A 15429-nucleotide genomic window follows, 5' to 3' on the forward strand; every position below is an offset into this window, starting at 1 on the left:
TTCCTTCCATCAACTACCTTCCTGGATGCTGCCGCGTAGTCCCTGCCATGACGGACGTGTGCCGAGAAGATGCCTTGGTATCTCCAGACGCTGACAACAACACTGGACATGCCATCGACACTCAACCTTGATTCTTAACGAAATGGGCCAAGTTTTTCTAACCCTCCCACTTTGGTTTCTTCATGACAGTCCTGTTTTAAGTGTGGGGACGTTAGTGGATGGTCTGTGGCATGGTCCTAGGTCCCTGTTGCTTGGTTAACCCTATCCGTTAAGGTCTTAAGTGTGGGGACGCGTCCCTGCGCGTCTACATTGCATACCCTTCTGCATATGCCTCAACCTTCTAATGCCTCTATGCCATGCCTTACTTTTACCTTGATGGGGTCCCTTCCCACCCAAGCATTCATTTTTCACCCACCCTTGGGGCTGTTCCCTTGCAGTTTTCCTTCCTTCCCTGTTTTTGAGGTCCTGCCATGTGAATGCACCCTACATTCACTGAAGTCCAAATCCAACCTTATAGCCCTGTTCCCTCCTTTGAACTGCCCATTTTTCCTTTTTACCTACCCTTGTTCCGGTGCACGGTTTTTGCGTTGTTAATTTTTTAAGCATTTTGCGCAAATTAGCCGGTTTCCCATGTGAACGCGCTTTTCTTGCTTCGGAACCATGATCTGATGTCATAGCCCTACCAACCACTTTTCCCTTGACATTTTCCCTTTTTACTCCGAGTCATTCCGCTACACGGTTTGTCCAATATTAATTTTTTGGTTTTTGATGACTTTTTCATGCGTCTTTTTGACATTTTTCCATGCGAACCTGCCCTGTTTGCATCGGAATTCCAATTTGATTTGACATCCGTGTCCCTTATGCCTTCCCCCACCTTTTTCCTTTTTCCTTCCCCCTCTTTCACCTTCTATATTTTTTATTATTAATTTTTAAGTGAGTTTTCGAGCGTATTTTTGGAGTTTTTCACATGTGAACCCCTCCTACTTCCACCGGCACTGCGGTTTAGCATGATAACCCTGTGCCACTCCTTCTTGCAGACATTTTTCCTTCTTATTGCATGTCATTCTGGCGAACGGTTTGTCCAATATTAATTTTCGATCCCATTTTCGGGTTTATTTTTTGGGTTTTTTTCATGTGAATGCGTCTTATCTCAGTCGGAACTATGTTTTGCTGTGATAGGATTGTCGGGCACGTCTTTCTGCACAGTTTTCCTTTTTTCTGCACCTCATTCCGATGCACGGATTTTCCGATATTACTTTTTCATTGCGTTTTTTGGTTCATTTTTTGTGTTTTTTGCACGTGACCGCCCTTTACCCCCCCCCCCCCCCCCCCCCCAACCTCCGTTGCACATTTTTCCTGTCTTTCCCCTATCATCCTGCCCACTTTTTGTTTTTACGCCATTTCGTTTTGACGATCCGATTGTGAGTTATTAATTTTTCTTTATTTTCCTGGGTTTTCGCGCGCCCGTCTTGCGAGTGAACGCGCCTTTTTTCTATTTTACGCGTTTTAACGCGCCTCGATCGCCTCCATGTACCCCATCGCGACGTTCTGGCGCTCTTTCAATCCCGTCATGGTAAATTTTTTTACCCCGCTCCGCGCACGCGCGCGGAACGGGGGTATGCCTCTTTCTTGGGCCCCTACCCCACCCATTTCTATTTTCCCCACCCCTACCTCTCCCTGGGTACCCCCTACCCTACCCCGCCCATAACCCTACCCTACCCCACTCTTTCCCCTACCCTTCCCCTCGGGCACCCTCCCATGGGCGTACCCCGTCCATTTCCACTCCCCCTCCCATGACCCCCTTCCCCCTGCCCATACCCCGGGCACCACCCCATCCCTAGACACCCCCACACCCTTCCACCCCACCACACCCTTTCACCCCCCCAACCCCTCCCTCCTCTTCGACCGCCTGCTCCCCGCCCTGGTTGAAGACGCTGCCCCCAACCTGGTTACAGACGACGCTTGTCGCCCTCCAGACGTGGCCGACGCCCTTGATGCCCTTCACGCCGCCTCGATCGGCCTCCTTTACACCGCCCGGACGCGCCTGCCCTCACCACGCCGTCGGTCCGCCTATGGAAGGTGCCCCCCGCCCCTGGTCGCGCACGCCGTCAGCCGCCTCTGCGCACCCGTCGACCGCCCTCCAGCCCGCCCCTGCCCTGCGCGACGCCCGATTGCGCCCTCCTGTGGCCCTGCTCTGTGTGTCGCCTCACCGTGGACCTTCTCGTTGAACGCCGTCATCCCGCCAGTTCCATCGCCGCCGCCCGCCTGTGGTTGCTGCGCCCTGTCGGCCTGCTGGTGGACTCCGCCGAGTGCTGCGCGCTGCCCTGCAGCGTCTGCCACGCCCCTCTAACCGTCCCCTCTTCCGTGGAGGCCGCCCCGCCCGTCATCGCCTTGCCCACGACCGTCGCAGCCTCTGCCCCGCTCGTGAGCGCCTTGCCCGCGGTCGTCGCAGCCTCCGTCGCCACTCGCCAGGCGCCTCATCAGGCCGTCGCCGTCGCCAGGAGGTCGCCAAGGCCGCCCGCCGCCCTGCCACATCCGCCACCATCCTCCTCCTCCTCTTCCCCCTCCTCCTCCTCCCTAACTAACCTAAGGTTAGTTTAACTAACCTACGGTTCATCTAACTAACCTAACATTAGTTCACTAACCTAACATTAGGTTACCTAACTTAACCTAACCCCCTCTTACTAACCCTAGTTAGGTTAGTTCTACCTACCCCTAGTTAGGTGCCTAACCCTAACCCTAACCCTAACCCTAACCCTAATCCTACTTAGGTTAACTAACCCCCTTTAGGTTAGTCTCCACTAACTTGCCTTAACTGACTTCTCTGACTTCACCTAGACTACCCTAGTTCCATTTGACTAACCTGACTTGACTTAGTCGGCCTTACATGACTTACACAGACTAACAGGACTTAACTGACTTACATTCAACTTACTTACCAGACTAAGCTGCTTTTCTTGCTTTAACTGATTTCATTACTTTATAAATAAATTTCCACCTCATAAAAATTCAAAAAATTTTCTAAAAATTCCCTTCGCTTTTTACCAATTTTTTGGAAATTTGTTAGCTGGAAATTTCCAACCCCAAAATTTCTGTAAATTAAATATTTCCCAATTTATCCCCCAAATTACCAACAAATGTAGAAAATTCATTTAAAAATAGTAAAAAATTCTTAAAAAATTTTGAAATTTTCTAAAAAATTCCCCTCATCCCCCTTGACCATTTTTCATTTATTTTTCACTTTAAAATATTATCATATATGGTACCCCTATTGTTAAAAACAAACAACAAACACAAAACACAACAAAATTTAAATTTTAAAAAAAAAAACACACGAAAATTAACCATAAAACTCTCTATTTTATTTTCATACACTCAATTGTGGATATTTCCTCTATGATTGCATTTTCTTTTTTTTTTCGACATCACATATTCATGTGCTATATATCTTGATTTTATTATTATTATTATTATTTTAAAAAAACAAAAACAAAAAAACAAAAAAAAACACACAACAACCACAAAAACAAAAACCAACCATAAATAATCACAAATTACAAAAATTAAAAAACCAACAAAAACAAAATCAACACACCCGCTAAGGTGTTGTCTTTGTTGTTTCGTCAGTGGTCTTTACTTTTCCTTTACTGGATTCACTTCTTTTGGGGGACTCTTCCGTGCGCATTTCTGCATTACATACACACCCCTTCCAGGTATTTATTTTATGAGCTTTATTTATTTTTATTTTTTCCTTAATCACAAATTAATTATTAAAATGAACTCTTTATTCACCCACAGTTTCTACCCGCATTCGCGCTAAACACACACATACTTTTTAATTAAAATAAACCCGCCGTTCACTTAGCACGTGCTACGTGCGCTAAAGATGCACTTTAATTTTTAATTAAAATGAACCAGCCGTCACATGAGCACGCGCTGGCAAAAAAGCGCTCCACATTACCTTAATTTGTAATCAAAGAACTTGCATTTAGAGACCCAGTCTGGGTATCGAAGTCCGGGATTCGAATTACAGCACCGTTTTCACCTAATAATTGGTAATTAAATTTATAATAACAAACCGCTGTTTTCTTGCTAAGGTTTATCACCTAATAAAACTTCACCCATTTCTTAATAATTTATTAAAATCAACCCTTCATTAAATTAATCCCCCCTCACTGCACTTAATTCCCCTTTTTAATAAACCCGTTTCATGGGATAGGTATGCACCGTCCTTCGAGTTATATCAACGATGTAGTCTTGATATGTGTCGGATGTGGTATTGTTTTGGTTTACTGTCTTTGTTACGGTTACGGGTACGGTATGCAATTTTTTTCTTTTATTGCCTGATACGGGGTTCTGGGTGTTTGTCTAATACATCGCATGAAGCTTTCGGTCACATTTGTCTCATGGTCATGTCGAATTTTTTCTAGGCTGTGGTTTGCTTGGGGTTAGTTGGTCGAGTCACATTTTATTGTTTTGGTTGTTCTCTTATCCTTGGATTTTTGTCTGTTGCTTTGCAAGCATTCTCCTTGATTGTCTGTGTTTGTGGTGTGTGTGTAACCATCTGAATGGCGCCTTCTCACGCTCCTCCCCCTATCCAGTACGTCCCATTAGTTAGTAGGGATTACTCTTCCCTACTTACTTTTGAGCCTCTCACGAAGGCAGGACTTGCTGCTTTTGTGGCTACTTCTTTTCCACTGCTTCCAGAGGATCCATCGTTATGTGATGAGTTTCTGGCCTCTTACAGCAAGAAGACAGGACTAGTCCAGGGAATTTCTATGACTTTGACACCTCGAGGCTTAGGGAAGGCTCTGTCTCTTCCCTCCAAAGGTGAACCTTTTGTTACCACTCATCAGCTTTTCTCTAATGAAGAGATTCTGAAGCTGTTGCAAAAGCAGACAAGGGAAATGATGGATGTTAAGAAGGTGATCAACTCTTCAGGAGTTTCCTTTTCTATGATCATTGACCGCGTATGGAAGACGATCTGTCAGTTTCTCCAGGACAGGTTTATGCCTGCCAAAACGCCATCCCAGTACTTGTCCAAAGAGCTTTTCACAGCTTCCAGGATGGTGTTGAAAGGAGTTGCTATTGATTGGAGCACTCACCTCCTCACTAAAATGGATCAACATTTCGTCAAAGTCACCAGGGGTAATGTTACCAATGTCACATATGGATCATATTTGTCTGCCTTCTTGACCTATTCAGGTTTACAGAAGACTGTGCCTCCACCTCCTCCATCAGATCCAGTACCTCCTCCTCCACTTTCAGATGAGTCAGAACCCATTAACATAGAGGATGATGATTCTCCGCCTCCCCTGGTCATCCGGCGCAAACGCTTGAAGCGGGTAGCGGATAAAGCTCCTTCAATACTTCCTTCAGTCCCTATCCCTGCTACCTCTGGCAGTGATCTCCCTGGGTATCTCACTTGTAATAACCTATTCAGAGCCCATCGAGAAGGATCATTGGACATCTCCATTCCCTCCCTGAACAGTCTAGTCTTAGGAGATGCAATTCCTTTCCTCTGTAAAGATATTCAAAGTTCCATTGAATTGTTAGTGACAGCCTGTGTTCAACAGTTGTACGCGTCCTTTTATGAAGAGCTCATGCAGTCTAAGGACCAGTTACATAAGGCAACATCCGAGTTAGCTTCTGCTAAGGATACCCTAGCAAATTTGTTTAAGCAAATGGAACAACAAACCCAACTGGTTGCCACCCAAAGCGATGAGATCTCTTCTTTGAAGATCCAGTTACTAGAGGCTCAATCACAAGTTGCTAGCCTTTCCAAGGAGAAGGAGAGGATGTCCAGAGAAGCACAGGAGTTCCAAGCTATCTTAGATGACAAACTTTCAGCTTTACAGATTGCTAATGACACAGTGGCATCCCAAGCCTCTCAAATCAAGCAGTTGCAAAATCAACTGGCAAAGTCACGCTCTATTCCTCCAAGCCCTAATGTTCCCTTGATTCCTTCTCTCTCACAGCAGGACTTGGCTGCTCTTCAGAGACAGGCTACTTTGTGTCCTCTATTCCAAGATAAAGTGGAAAGATTGCAGTCCAGAATGGACTTGTTATGGTCTACATTTGAGCAGTTTCAGGAATATGTTCCACCAGACCATTCTTTCTTTGTCCACTACCACTTACAGAAGTTGGTCTTCTACATGAAGCTTTCCACGATGGATTTACCTCTTCCAGAGGATGGATGGAGTGGGGCTTGGTCTGCTGAGTTGCTGACAGAGGTTGTAAGGATGGTGTTTGAAGATTTTGTCATGCCAGATACCATGTTGATGTGCTACATGTATCTACGAGGAGACTTGTTAATTCCAGATGAGGTGGATATGGCATGGTATGTGGGGGATGTGGTCTTACAGGCTGTTTTGTATGTCAACCATTTGGAGTTGCGCATAGCTGACATGTTCCAGAGTTATTCCTCCAAAGTGGCTGATTGTCATGATAATTCGTGGCATCCCATGATTGATTCTATGGTCCTGAATCAAAGACAAAACACAGCTCCTATCTCTACCCAGAGTACTAATCAACTGCGGATGGATCTCTTAGCCTATCTTTCAAAACATAATCCGTTTGATTCTTCCTTCTTTGATGCCTATCATCGACGATCTCTCTTAGGACCTTCTGTTCCTACCCTCCTCTATTACCAACAAATGGCTCACCACTATGCTATATATCTTTCCCTTTGTCAATCTAATTCCACAATTATTTTACCCCTTCTTTTCCAACCTTCATCTTTCCCTCAAATTTCCATTTTTACATATTGTTCCTTTATTGAGGATAGGGTATTTTCCCCTTCTCCACCCTGTCCTTCTCCATCCATTCATGTACCCTCCACATTTCCTATTTATCAGTTAACACCCTTCCTTAGTGATTCCCTCCAAATTTCTGCCACTCCTTCTTTAACCTTTTCTTCCTTTTATGATTTTTCCTATCCCTCACTTCATCCACTTTTCCTTATTCCACTACCCTCTCCTAACACTTCTATATCTCAACCACCTCAGTTGGTTAGTGACTGTGAAGGGTTTGATAATCAGATTTTCAGAAGAAGGGGATGGAGTTCGGATAATTTCCTTACAGGACCTCAGATCAATTGGCCAGTAATTCAAGGAGAATGGACAGCTGCCAGTCAAGCTTATCAGAACTATGTTCATTTTGCTCAGCAGTATTCATAATCTGCAGATCCCTCAATGAGATTAACTGCTCACTTTGCTTGGTACCTGGCGTATATGCATAGGCACTCTCATAATGATTCCAAGCTTATTCCAAAGTTGTGCATGAATGTCAATGTGAGCATTGATTCCCAACAGCTGGATATATTGTATTTTCATGCCCTTTGTTTGCCTAGCAGATACCTGGTCCTGTTGGAAAGGATGTGCTGTCTTCAGTTTTTTCAAAATCCTCCCAAAACCTTTGTAGATGAATCCTTGTCTATGGATCGTTTCCGACAACATCAATCTTTTAAGAGGGATCATCTTCATTGATACCTTTCCAATGTATGGTGGATGTTTTTTAATGAAAATCTCTCTTTTTGGAGGAGTCATTCAGATGGTTGTGTTGTATTTGTGTTTGTGTTGTGAGTTCCTTTATGTCATACGAGCGTGGTGGTTTCCTATTGGATTTTTTGTGCGAGCTACATTTTGGAGAATTGTGGTGATGGGGTCGTGGATGGAAAGTTGAAACTGATGCTGATGAAGAAGAAGCGAACTCTTATATCCTTTACAAAATTTGTTGTGATTTTTAGTTTGATCAGAGGTGTTAATGTATAAAGGGTTTTCCTTTCTTTGTATTTTTATATCAAAAACAGGTTATAAGTTGGGGTCGTGGTGGATGGATTCTTTTTGAAGAGATATTGAAGATCAAAGTTGAGCTTTTCCCTGAACTTGTATTCCCTTTTTCCTGGGTCGCGAGGACGCTTCCTTATTAAGTGTGGGGATATGTTGAGTGTTGAAATGACTTGTTTTTTGGTTGATTTTTGTTGTTTTTGGGAGCTGAATGGTTGATTTTATGAGATGATTGATTGGTTTGGAAGTGGTTTGAGAGTGTTTTGGATGATAATGATTGAGTTTTGGAAGTTTATGATGTTTATTGGTGGTTCTGTGATGTTCTGATTGGTTCTGTATACCTTATGTTTTGTTCTGTTTTATTCTGTTTTGTTCTGATTGTCTTCTGTAAGGAGGGATGGAGTATTGATTGATGAAGATTGAGATATTGTGAAAGCTTATTGAATGGTTCATGAGAGTTTGGAATGGTTTGAGAATGAGTTATGTGGTTTTGATGACCTTCTGTAACCTTCTGTAGGTCTTCTGTAGAGCTTCTGTCTCTGTTCTGTTCTGTACTATAGCTATTCTGGTACTGTTCTGTGACTGTTTTGTATGCTTCTGTATGTGTTCTGATGGATGAGAGTGTAGCTTGGGAAAGTTTTCTAGCCTTGGAAAGAGGTGAATACAAGTGCAAAAGAGCTGAAAGAAGTGAAAGAAGTAGCTGCTGAAGACTCAAGTGAAGACTAGAGTGAAGTGACAGTAGTGAGCTATGAAAGGACACTGTAGTGGCTCTGGTGACTCTTCATATCAGACATACCTCTTGGGAGGGGTATCCACGACCTAAGAGGGATTATTGAGGGTGATTTTTGAGAGATTGTAGTGAGGATATGATGTATTATTGATAGAGAGAGAGTGTGTGTGTCAGAGATAGCTAATTCTACTCAAACAGAGTGATTGTATATGAGAGATTGAGAGAGAAGACTATGAAGATATTGAAGATGAATACTATGTGATTTATTTCCATTCAAAGATGGTGTATTCCTTTGCTTTCTTTGTTCCATTGATGGATTTTGTGAAGATGTTGAAGAATACGGTTGATTCTATCAAATCCGTGGGAGATCTACATGATGCTGCATGAAGATTTGTTGTGCCTGGTGTTCTTTTCTTCATTGTGATCATATAAAACCTAATAAACAAGTTTGTTGATGTTACAAGATATATCTTCTTGCAAGAGAATTCCCTTTTCCTTGGTGTTCCTTTTGGGGTTCCACCTCCATAGCCAAACCTTGACTCCCTAACCTTGGAGGACTTGGGGAGAACAAAGTGTTGAGAATCAGCAATCACACTCAAACAGCCTCTTTGTATGGAGTCTCAGGGTCAAGGACATGCAGGCTAACTTATCCCATATGCACAATGGTGCCTACTGCAGTTTCCTACTTTCCTATAAAGCATTGTACTTGCTTCCTTTCTTAATGCAATGATAGTACTCTTTTCATTTCAGTAAAGTGTCAATGTCATTGTCCACATACACAAGATTGTGTTTATGAGTCCAAGTCTCAATCTTGGAACCTAATTCACTTGTGTAACAAACAGTGTCCATTCCATCATGAGTCTACATTTCTCCTTCCATCCTCCATAGCTTCCGGTTATGTCATGCTCTAGATCCCGCATTTCTAACATGGTATCAGAGCCCAGTTGGGCATGGCATTGCTTCTCCAGCCTCTCTTGATTCTTCTGAACCTCCATCCAGCTCAGTGTCAGTGTATGACTTCTTTTCTCAACTCTACTCTCACTGAAGCTTCCATGGCAGCCATAGCCAGCAGCACCCTGTCAGATTGAACTGCTTATATCTCACTCCACAGGTCAAATCTCTTGGAGCTTCCTTCTGGAAAAGTATTCCCCAACTCATAAAGCTTCCATGTATCACATCAATCCAGGACATTGGACCATCTGGAGCTCAGCATTGTGAAAATCCCCAATCTCTGTTCTGTGTCTGCCATAGCCAGACAGGACCTACCTTGCTTGGAGCTTCCATAACTCTTCAACCAGGCAGAATTTCAACACGATTTCTTCTAGAGAAATGTTCCTTGGCTCAGGGCGCAGCTTCCTGTCACTTTAAACACCAACATTGATTATCTACAGCTCCAGCATTGCTCAAATTTGACCTCGCTGTCCAGATCTGCGCCGATTCTGTTCGCGGCACCTGCGCGCTGCATACTGACCACGACGTTGATGATCATGATGGGGCTTTGGTAGCCCATGACATAAGCTTCCTAGATATGTAAAAAGTTTTGAAAATGATCCAGTGTAGCTCCTGCAATCAGCAAAAAACCAGGCCCCTGTCTCAAAAACCCTAATTCCACCATAGCCAAAAGCTTCAAAATCTTGACATTTTTCACTGTTTCTCTCACTGAAGTTATCAACAGTGATTTTAATCACTGAGCAATACTTTCTGAAGTTCGTTAAAGTACTGTCACTCAGATCTGAAGGCATCAGCATCAAATCAAGAAGGGGAAGATCACTTGGAGTAAAAGACTTTTGCAGATTTGGTATTCATTGACACTAAGTTAGTGCTTTTTAGCACTTGTGTCTCTCAATCAATTCTTCTGTTGCTCAAATCTAATAAAGTCTGAAGTTGATTTGCTACTGTTCCCGTAAATCTAACATGGGCAAAGACTCGCCAAATGCTCAATTCAAAGGAGTCGGATTCCACACTTGGCAAACCCGCATCAAGCTCATCCTGATGAAGAAGGGTCTCTGGGCCATCACAAATGGCAAAGAGAAGAAACCGCGGGACGCGGACCTTGCAACTACTTGGCAAAAGAATGATGACAGAGCCCAGGCCATTATCAAATTGGAGCTAGACGACAGTTATATCCATCATGTGGATAACTGCGAGACCTCACAGGATACATGGAAAAGACTTGACACCCTGTTCGGTGCACAATCTAAATCATCAAAGTATGGTCTCTTGATTGAATTCTTCAGGCTTGAAATGAAGTCCAGCACATCACTTGCCACACATCTCAATTACATGGAAGGACTCCTAACCCAACTTGCAGGAATAAACATTAAAATGGATGAAGATGTTTGCATCGGTGTTCTACTTAAGAGCTTGCCTCCTGAATATAATAACGTATCAACAACTTTAATCAACATGCCAAATCCTGAACTTGTTGATATCCAGGCATCACTGTTAGAAGAAGAAAAGAAGCTAAAAACTAAAGAAGAACCAAGTACCTCTAGAGATGAGCATGCATTATATGTTGGCAACAGGTACAAAGGCAAGAAAGATCAGCTCTTTTGTGACTTCTGCAAAAGGACCGGACACACCGAGAAGTTCTGCCAGGCAAGAAAGAGATCCCAAAAGGCCTATCTAGTCGCAGTCAAAGAAGAAGAAGAAAATGAAGCAAAGGAAGAAGAAGATGAAGATCACCAGGATCGGAAGGACAAGACTCATCAGTCCTTGTACTCTCATAATTCTGATAGACTGTTTTAATAGCCTTGTATTTTTCCTTGCCCTAATGCTTCCTGCCATAAGCTATGTAAACTCCTTATGTAACTTGGCATTACAGTCCCTGTACACTTTGTGAGGCCCCTGTTACAGCCTCTGGATGTTCACCATGTTTATGGTACCCACACTTAGCTTTTTCTGCAACAGCCTCTGGTGTTTTGCCATGTCTGTGGTATGCCCACACTTTGCAGGTGGTTCTCATTACAGCCTCTACACACTTTGTGCCTTTCCTAGTTGTGATTGAGGAGGGGTGTTGAGAATCAGCAATCACACTCAAACAGCCTCTTTGTATGGAGTCTCAGGGTCAAGGACATGCAGGCTAACTTATCCCATATGCACAATGGTGCCTATTGCAGTTTCCTACTTTCCTATAAAGCATTGTACTTGCTTCCTTTCTTAATGCAATGATAGTACTCTTTTCATTTCAGTAAAGTGTCAATATCATTGTCCACATACACAAGATTGTGTTTATGAGTCCAAGTCTCAATCTTGGAACCTAATTCACTTGTGTAACAAACAGTGTTCATTCCATCATGAGTCTACATTTCTCCTTCCATCCTCCATAGCTTCCGGTTATGTCATGCTCTAGATCCCGCATTTCTAACACAAAGGAGGAGGTTTCAGCTCAAGAGTTCTTCTAAGGAACTCTTCCTCAGCTCAGGGCAACCTGGCGTGGCACATCAGAGGCCAACATAAGGCGTCGTGGAGGGCAGCATCGCACAAATCGCAAAATCTGGCATAGAGTTACAGGCGGCCTGATACGAGCTAAATCACGACCTGGAGAAGGCGCAATCATGGTGGACTTCTTGGGCCAATAGTAGCCCCCCAAGTGGGCTTCCTAACCCTAAAAGGGTTTGACAAAATTCCTTCTATGTTGGCCACACAGAGGCAAACTCTAACTACCTGTTTCTTGGCAGCCATAGCCAAACCTTAAGCTTTCTTCATATTTCAATTTTTTCACACTATTACTATCACTAACTGTGATTCTAATCACTGATTGATCTTCTCCAAAGTTAGTTGAAGATTTGAAAGCTCTATTTCAAAGTCTCTTACCCTCGATGGGCCTCCTTAGTTCATCAAATAACCCACATTTCACATCTCAAGTGGCATAAACTTTGAGATGAGTGCTTGTAAGCACTAATGTTGCATTTTACAATCATGTTGCTAGCTGGATATTTACTCAATCTGGTGTTCTATCAGAAAATTAAATCCATCAAGTGCCTTATGACATTAATATCTTCTTGCTTGGTTGTAAGGCTATGTGTACATTGATAAACACATAGACTATATCCCAATATTAGTTTGTTGCTGGTAAATCATAGATATGAGTGTTATTGTACTCTCTTTGATTCATCCCATAGCATAGAGTTGATTGATAAGCCATGCTCCACCAAAAACTCCTCTAATAGGTCACATTATTAGGAAGAGCCTGAAAGTCTAGTCAAAGCTCACCTCATTGAAACCTAGGAAAATAGTAAAGCTTAAATTAAGGTTTTTTTGAAGAATCGGACCTCCTAAATCCTATCTTGAGATATTGCCTATGTATGATTTCCAACCATTTTCAACTCTACAGTTTTAAATTTGGTTATCATTTGTAGGGCTATCAGTTCTGCTATTTGCTTTGTACTTGGCCACCTGTAGACACTACCATTGCTCAAGGCAATAGGTAATAGCTTTCTATAATGGCCATGGCCTATGCAAATGTAAGGCCTCAAATTCGCAAGTTCAATGGAAAAGATTTCCATCCTTGGCAAGTCCTTGTAAAATATAAAATGATGGAATGAGGCTACTGGCCCTTCATAAAAGGGACCAAAATCATTGACCATCCAATCCCCTTGATGTAGAAGATGATGAAAGGGCTCAAGCCATCATCATGATTCATTTAGATGAATCTTTAATTCATCATATTGACCAACTCTCCAATGCCAAGGAGAAGTGGGATGAAATTGAAAGGCTCTATGGCACTACAAGGAAGAACTCCAAGATCTTTCTAAAGATTGAGTTTTTTAGCTTGGAGTATAAACAAGGAAAGATCTAAGCAAGTTTTTTTCATATATGAAGGGGCTTACGGTATAGCTGGCCTCCGTTTAAGCACCCATTCATGATGAAGATACCATTGCCATCCTTTTGAAGTCTGTAAAGAAGGTTTTTCCAACCCTTGTGACTACTCTAACTAATATCCCGAACCCAACCTTGGCAAGTACCATCCAGTCTTGCCTTGATGAAGAGAAGAGAAACCATACTGAAGGGACTTCAACATTTACTTCCCGTGAGCAAGTGTTTGTCCATACCGCCTCTACTAAGTGCTCTTTCTGTCCCAAAAAAGGGCATATTGTAAGCAATTGCTGGAAGAAATATCCTAACAAAATGAAGTGTAATAAATTTAAAAATATTGGGCATATCACCAGTAAGTGTCCCTATGTTCCAGAAGTACCTAACGAATTGGAGTCCAACTTTGCCATGATCGACTCTTTTGAGTCTTGTAACATCTCTACCTATGAATATCCTTGTAGCCTGATTTATAAAGGCATCCCATTTGATTAAGGGGGGGAACTTTAACATGTCTTGTGATGCAATGCCACCCTAGCATTGAGGGGGGGTGTTAGAATATAGGCACAAGAATTCACCCTGAGGGTCTATGAGGGTAGATGCATGTGAATGGCCTTAATGGGCAGGGAAAACCCTAACCCTAGTGTTGGGGGTAAAGGCGCCTCTACCTAGCCGCATGTGTATTACTACACTGACAGTACCCACCACTGCACACTGCAGGTGGCGGGTGCCCGTCACAGTCACTTATTCTTTATTATTTTAGTGACAGTTTAAATAAAAGAAGGCCCGGCCACACATTGTGGTTGTTGGAGTTCCCATTTGTGTCTCTCTCTCTCTCTTCTTGCTCTTGCTCTCCACCATAGCTCACTTCCAAGCAAGCTTCAATCCTTCTCACCTTTCAATTGGTATCAGAGCAAGGCTTCCCAACTTCCCGAGCTTGGTTCATGGCATTCTTAGCTTCCATTCAAATACCTACAGCATTGGGTCTCCTTCCCGGCAACCATAGCCGACCTTCCCGAGCTCTCGTCGCTCCCCGGCTTCCCAAGCACCTTCACAACCTATTGATGCACTCTCAAGGCATTGCTACAGAGGTATTGAAGCATTCTTTTAGTGTTTTTCTTCACTTCTCAGGTTGCAGTCAAACAGGCCAGCCATAGCTCAAAACCCTTGGATTTTGGATCTTGCTCCCTCTTGCACTTGGGCACTTGAGGCTTGTCGTGGGCCTCCCTGGGCACCCCCCGGAGTCTCCAACCACTACCATTGAGGCCACATGGATGCACATGAGCTGAAGAAGGGATCAACAAATTTGTGCCTTTTTTTTTGTTGTTCTGGAAAGCACACTATAGCAGCTCACCTACTCCTCATTGATGGCTATGTTATGCTTCTTCGGTCTTGGCAATGCACTTGGCAATGGTCTCTAACTTTGATTGATGCCTCCTTGATCATTAGCATCAGTTTTGGGTCTGATCTGTACATTCCCATGACTGTTTACAACAGTTCCACTGTCATGTTATGCAGAAGTAACATTGGCATCTAATGCTATGCTTGTTTGGGCACTTCTACTTAACCAGTTTGGTACCTAATTGATACCCGATTGTTTGGGGGATGCAAGGCACATGTTATGCCATCATTTTGGACTGATTTTCTTGCTGAAAATACTGTCAATTTTGAACAGTAAGTCACTATTGTACCACAGTGGGCTGAAGCCTATTATCTCATGGTTGGTTATGCCTATTGGTTTCGGACTATGTCTTTGGGATATGCAATGAAGTATTGACCTTTTGGGGTACGACATCAAGCTTGTCTTTTGTTTTGGAATGATTTTGACCTTGTATTAAGCTCCAACTTGGTTGTTCTTCACTGGCATTTGGCTTCAGTTGGCATGCTTTGTACCGGTCTATGCCTATAGTCACTACTTGACATTTAGGCCTCTTGCATTTATACTTTGGTCAGATATGGATGCCACTTGGTTTGCCCATGCTTGAATATTACTTGGAGCTTCATCTTCAGATGTATTTGAGCATTTTGGATCTATTGGGCATTACATTTGGTTGTCAATTACATCCTCTTTGAATGCTTTCAGGCTTATGCTTTACGAAT

The sequence above is a fragment of the Lygodium microphyllum genome, chromosome 17 (genome assembly GCF_053477565.2).
Source record: "Lygodium microphyllum isolate KBCC chromosome 17, Lygodium_microphyllum_v1.1.10, whole genome shotgun sequence".
In the NCBI taxonomy this organism is placed as follows: domain Eukaryota; kingdom Viridiplantae; phylum Streptophyta; class Polypodiopsida; order Schizaeales; family Lygodiaceae; genus Lygodium; species Lygodium microphyllum.